The sequence below is a fragment of the Manacus vitellinus genome, unplaced genomic scaffold (genome assembly GCF_001715985.3).
Source record: "Manacus vitellinus isolate BGI_N305 unplaced genomic scaffold, ASM171598v3 scaffold_45_pilon, whole genome shotgun sequence".
Classification (NCBI taxonomy): domain Eukaryota; kingdom Metazoa; phylum Chordata; class Aves; order Passeriformes; family Pipridae; genus Manacus; species Manacus vitellinus.
Genome location: NW_021940571.1, coordinates 4006182 through 4012965, shown reverse-complemented (window position 1 = coordinate 4012965; position 6784 = coordinate 4006182). Strand labels below are relative to the sequence as shown.

The following is a 6784-nucleotide window of genomic DNA, read 5'->3' as shown; positions in this document are numbered from 1 at the left end:
TGCTTTGAAAGGGAAAAATTAAATGTTCTCCCTTCCAAAACGAGCCAGAGGTGCGGGCGGCGGGGCAGCGCGCGCGCCCGCGGGGACCGAGCGCGCCTCGTTGGGGCGCGGGATTTGGGGGGCTGCGGGGTTGAGGCTTTCCCCCTTCGTTTGCCGGGGGCGACAGGAGACACTCGGGTGCCGCGCGGCGATGCTCGACAGCCCCGGGGGGCTGCGCGCACCCACCGCACCCCCACCTCACGGACGGGCCCGATCCCGAGCATCCCGATCATCCCGATCCCGGTCCCCGGGGGGGCGGCGGGGGGCCGTGACCCGGGCAGCCCCCGCTGTCCCTGCGCTGTCCCGGGCTGGCTCCGCGGGCACAGCGCGTTTAGTGCCCGGTCGTGAGCCCGGGGCAGGAACTTCCGTGGGCTCCCGGTGACCGAGCACCGGCAGCGCCCGCTCCGGCCGCGGGTCCAGGCGCTTCCCGGTGGGGCACAGCCTCCCTCTCCTTTCGCTTTTCGTTTGGGGCGTTTTAAGGTTGTTTCCTTTTATTTTCCTAATAAAACGGGATGGCTGATGCCCGTGCCAAGCCGGTGAAGTTACAGTTTAGCAGTGAGCTCCCTGGGATGCGCTGGGAAGTTTGGGATAGGCCGATGGTAAAGATTGCAAATAATGATATTCAACCCGCTGTAACGATTAGTAATTTGTCATAATATTAGAATAGAACATCCTCTTTAGCTTGTCCACGAGCAGTCTCATTATATTTGTTTATTGTCTGCATAATTTGAACCATTTATTGGTGTGTATTGAATTCTGCCATGGTTTGCATGAGTGTTTACATTGTTTTTCATTTATTCTCTTTTATTTTGACAGAAGGAGTTTTGTTATTTGCTTCAATTAGGGGGAGGGATTTAAGTGTTGCACAGGACTGTTCGGGAAGTGTAATATTAAAACAAGATAAATAACTCTGCCTACCAAATAAAGTTTGGTTCAGAGCAACAAATCCGAAAATTCTAAATGGGAGCTGCAAACAACGTAAATCCTGAAACAAAACAGAAACCTCAAATGAAGCCACCACCATCTATTTTAATAATTTTTGTTATATTCCTGGCAGAATCTGATTTAATTATAATTTCAAATGTAGTCATTGATGAATGCATAGAAAATCAGATCCATCTTAAATTAACATAGTGTTTCATAGCAATAATTAAACATCTCAATTGCTTGTATATATTTGTCAAGATATTTTACAGAACTTTTATTGCACTTTTATAATTATGTGTGTATTCTGATAATTCCTAAAAACAAATCTCACCCGGGAAACATATTTCTGAATAAGCACACCTATATTATTATTATTTTTTTTATTATTATCTATTTGTTTATCTGGAAACCTGTGATTTATCTTTTGGTTAGTACACCCAGCCAGCAACAGAAAGATTTACTCTTTCATATTCTTCTTTTTAGATCTTGGATGAGTTTTGCAATGTGAAGTTCTGCATAGATGCCAGTCAACCAGATGTAGGAAACTGGCTCAAATATATCAAGTTTGCTGGATGCTACAATCAGCACAACCTTGTTGCATGTCAAATAGGTGATCAGGTACGTGGTCTTCACTTTCTGGACTTGTTTTTTTAAGGAACTTGAAGGTGTCAATGAAAAAAAAATAATAGCAATTCACAGCAGCTTTTGGCCTGTTTGCTGTTATGGCAAAAGATAAAGGACAGATGGGAAAGGCAGAACGGAATAATTTTGGTTATGGGTGCTAGAAAATACAAATTTTCCATTTTTTCACAGTGTTGTTTAATTCATAAATGATTTTTTTATTGTCTTATACCTGATAAAAATTGTGACTGCTTTCTTAGGTGTACAAAGCCAGTATTTGCTGATTTTGAATTAGCAACATTTTCTGGCTCCTCTTCCAGTCCTCTTGGGTTGCTCCCTTAAACCATTGAGTTGATTGGAAGCTGTAACATAAATGTGATGGCAAGAGTGGAAGGCACAGAAGTGGTGATGTTACCAATGTAGTTGCATGTGTAGGGCTTTGCATTTGAATGCACATGTGCATTCAAATATTATTGTGCCTTCCCATACACTTTGCTGGAACTCATAATACTCATATGTTGAATCGGGGTCTTCGGTGGTTTTCTTTTTCTTTTCATTTATTGCACTTAAATCCACTCTTTGTTGAGCTGAAACATTATTTATCCTTGTGTGTTGGAAAAAGGCTGATATAGGCAGAGGAAGGACACAGTAAAGCATTTTGTTTTCAATTATGCTGATGAGTTATTAGGTGTTTCTTAAATCAGGGTTCGCTTTTGTCTGCGGATAATACATACCATTATGAAATATTTTAATGGGCAAAGTTAGGTTAAGGAAGCTTTGCTTCTTTAAAGTGAAGTATCTAAAATAGCAAAGCAAATGATTGTGAATTCTGATTTCCAATTTAAACTTTGCTACCTGCAACATAGGATTCAATTCATTTAATCAGTGTTTCATTTCCCCCCCCTTAATTAACTGCATCAGGTGAATGTTAAAGATTATCTTTAGCTGATTTAATTGCCCTGACAGTATTGAAAGAAGAATCACAACCAGACACAAAGCTTCAATTAGAAATCATTCTTTCTAATCAAATTCCTTACGTATAGGAAATGAATGTGAGACAGCCTGCTATTGCCAGCCCAGCATTACATATTTCACTCATGCAAGATAGCTGATTAAAACATGTTTAAATAACTTTCTCAATCATGAGAGAAGATCCTTTTAATTTTCAACTTTTCCAGTTCAGCCCTGAGCACATGTAGCACAGAACAAGCCAGCCAGCCGACCGAGAGATAATTTCCTTTTCATACAGCAGCTGTTTTAACTAAAGAAACCATAAAGATTATTAGTAAATGCAAGATACATTTTCCAAGCTGAAATACACTTTATGCTGAAAAACGATAAATTCTCTCAGTGCAGAGCATTTATGGACGAGCAGTAGGAAAAGGAAACTATACAGATTGATTGGAACAACAAATTCAAATATTTTACGTTTAGTAGGAGCTGGCATAGATAGGGAAGATCAGAAGCGAGATCACGTGCATTGGTCAAAGCAACCCACTGTCTTTGGGTTGGAATTGGGGATCTGCAACTGAAAATGCACACGGGGCTGAAACATCAGCATCTCCCTCTGCAACGCAGACACGCACCCGCGCCTTGATGTTTTTGGAAGGAAAGTCATGGCGCTTTTAACTTTCTCTTTTTTTAGTGTTTACATTTCTGACATTTGGTAATGGTGGCTGTACTGCTGCCAATAATTTCTTTCATTCACAGGAGGCTTGTTATTTATTTTGCACAGTATCGTGCTGTTCATAATTCCATACTTTTACAGCTTTTTGTTGCTGAGATTTGCAAATTAGGATTTGGTTGTCTTTCAAGTAGCATGTTGTGAGCTGGGTGTTGTCAGCAAGGGATTGTTGTCCGTTTGGCCCTCTGGAAATGCTGTGGATTTACCCACAGAATCATCCGCGTACTCCCAACGTTTTATGATCAGAGCCTGAAAAGTTAATGCTAAAAATGTGCTCTCAAATCTTAAAGCAAAAAACCCTTTCTAGCAGCTCCTCCTTCTGCTTTCTTCTGGCACAAACTCACCAGAGGTAATATAAAATATAATAGGAAGGCAGACTGGGAAATGGACGTTACATGGCCAAACGTGTGCGTGTACGAGGAGTGACAAATGCAAGTCAGGGCTGAGCGTGCATATATAGACTGAGTGGGGCTGCCAGGGGGTCACGGGGCCTTGGTAACTCCTGGAAAGAAGGGGGGGGGGAAAGAAAAACATGGGAAAAAAAGGGAAAATAAAAATAAGGTGGAGCTGAGGATGTGTATCAGTGGTTGTAGCTAGAGCTGGAGGGCAGAGGTGATGCAGCCCAGCTGGGACAGGAGACCCCAGCTCAGCTGGAGCCACAGCCAGTGCTGGGTGCAGGGGTGGGTGGACACCCTGCTTGGGGGACACCCCAGTTCCGCTTTCTTCCCCCAGGAATACAAAGCACCTCAGCAGCCCTGGGTGCACGGGAGCATCCCCGCTGCGGAGACGCTGCTCGCTCCCGAGGCACAGACACTCGATCAGCAGTAATTGTTCACCTCTAATTGCTTCAACTCATCTGTAAAATTCACAAGCAAACATTGGGCTCTACCTGAGAAGGTAAAAGATCCTGCCAGCGCTCCCAGGTTCATGCTGCCCACAAGTTTATATTACTAAATTCAAACTTGACTGACAGGCAGGTATGATTCCCAGACTGCTTGAGGCAGGATTTAGATGGACTCAGGGCGATGTGTAATGTAGTCACTCTGCTATGTTCTACCTGCTGTATTTAACAAAAAGAGTGAAAGAAAAACATTTTTTGTCATTTTCACTATTAGAGTTTTTTCAGAGACATACCACCCCACCCCCTGACTCACGGCTGAGGTTAGGTTTCATCACTTAGGATCAACTTTACAAAAGGCCTGGGCTCTTTCTTAAGACTATATAAATGAGCTTTGCTGAGATGAACAGCTCGATAATGGTGGGATGCAGTCAAAACATGCACGCTGGATGCAACTCATGTTTCATTTGATTGCAGCTGGAGTAGGGTTTAAAAAGCTGCATTTTTTTTTTGTTGTTGGTTTGGTTTTTTTTTATTTCAAATGAGATTGATCTAGGATTTCTTTTTTCTGTCTTCCTATTATCTCCTGTCATGCTTAATCTGACCTGAACATATGTAATTCAAGATGGATATAAATAATCAAATTCCACAAACAGGGCACTCTTGTTTTTGCCTTTCCCCAAAGAGACTACAGCGTGTGCGGAGCTGCAGAGAGTCTTGTCCCTGTTCTTGCCCTGGAATGCGTTTTTTCATCTCAGAGTCAGGATTCAAGAGCAGTTTCTGCTAACTTGGACGACTCCCCTGTTATCATTAAATATCTATTAATTCAACTTTTTCATGACTTCAGAATGATTAGCCCTGTTAGGCTTTCTGGCAGCACTGTCAGCCCAGCTAAAGCATTATTTTTAAAGAAGTACGTTAATGAAAGTGCAGTTGCAATTCTAGTAGTGACTATGGCAGTGGCATGGCAGGGGCTGTCACACATTCCAGGCTGGGATCACGGTCACCTTCAAACTCTAAGAAATAATTTATTTTTTAAATTTTTTTCTTTTAAGAAACCTTGTTGATGTTGAAGTTAAAATACCTGAATGCTGTTTTTATCTTGCTTATTGCTCGCAGAGTTCTGACAGTGATACAGCCACATACTGCTGTGAAACTGCCCTGAGCTTCCAGGTCTTTTCCCCCCTAACAAAGCAGCTCCTGAAGACTCCCTTTGGTTTATCCATGGAAAACTCAAAGTGGCTCAGATCACTTTACTGAGGTTTTAACTTGCTGTGCGTGCTGAAATAGGTTTTCGGTGGTTTTTTTTTTTGTGTGTGCTTTGTTTTCTTTCCTTATACTCAAGTATGTGCCGCTGCAAAGGGAGAAAAACCAGTAGTATCACACCCTTAACAACGTGCCCAATGTCAGTGATATAAACTTACAGGAGTGAACCTACTGCTGTAGGTTCCACCAGATCTGATCCCATCTTACACGTTTTACAAACTTTTTTAATCTGCAGGCACAGCCTCATGTTTCAGGTTTTACGGCCGCGGCCCCCCCTCCGTGGCGGGCAGAGGCTCCTTGCACAGCCACCTGCAAAAGTTGTGTATTTAAGGAATAGTTTTGAGGCTTTGTTGTCAGAGAGTGAAATTAAGGTTTTGGCTGTTGTGGGTCAGGAGGGCACACACACGCTGAGCTCATACGGGGCCCTATTCTGCCATGATTCTTCCTATGATTTATTAGTTATTAAGCAAATAAAACTTAATCCAGCTCCCACTGAAAATCTGTCTCCAGTGGAGCAGGGATGTATTAGCTTGGGGCTGGTGGAACAAGGAGCTGCTTGGTGTTTTTCCACTTGCTGCAGTTAAAGCTGAGGCTGTGGGTGAAATTCCTGCCTGGGCTTTATGACTGCCTGTGTTATCTGGAATTTGATGCACTTGGTGGTGTTACCACTCTTGGTGTTGGACTGTCCTGACGTGACCTAAAATAAGCTGTTCAGAACCAAACCCAACAACCCAGTTGTTGCCATTTCTGCCAAGTGGTAAGGTTTTTATTGATGATTCGTGTTTAATAAAAGGGATAAGGCATGCTGTCTCTAAACAGAAATGCCTTTTTTGTGATGAGAGCTGTCAAATCCTACTGATCTGCTTGCCAGAGTGTAGAGGATTATGGAGAGCCACAGAGCCAGGACACAGCTGCACCTTGCTCGACATTCATGTGGTTCATTAATGAGGGTTCAGGACTGTTGGAGGACAACTGAGTGGTGAGGTCAGCTCAGGAGAACAGGTGGGCACACAGGAGCTGGGGTCTGGTGTCAGTGGTTAGTGACACCCAAGCAGGAGGTTCTGCAGGACCAGAGCAGCTTGGCTGGATGTGGCAACCTCTCACCTGGAACCAGGTCTTTCACAGAAGCTAAAATTCATCTCTGAAGGAAGAAGACATGAAGGGCTCTGGGGAGGTGGCCTGCAGCCCCCAAGATGCCAAAGAGGGTGTCCTGCAGAGAGGGACCCTGCATTTCCTTCCTTGCTCTCAGGGAGCAGGAGGCACCTTTTGCCTTGGAAGGTCGAAAAATGGGGATTCCTGGACCATTCTTCCTCCAGTCCATCCTGCTTGACAATTTTGGGGCATTTTGGAAATGAAGAAAGAAAGGATTCTTAGTCCTGGTGCTCAGGCACTGTGGTGCTCCTCCACCA

The 6784-nt window shown here is 43.6% G+C and overlaps 1 protein-coding gene across 4 annotated transcripts in view; it reads left to right on the top strand.

The window, feature by feature from the left end:
* The first annotated feature begins 1453 nt into the window (after nt 1–1453).
* Nucleotides 1454–6784, top strand: part of MECOM (MDS1 and EVI1 complex locus) — a 46370-nt gene continuing 41039 nt past the window's right edge. For all 4 annotated transcript variants that reach the window (XM_018079254.2, XM_018079252.2, XM_018079253.2 and 1 more), the window contains exon 1: nt 1454–1584. The gene's annotated coding sequence lies outside the window, so the exon portion shown is untranslated. The remainder of the gene's footprint in view (nt 1585–6784) is intronic.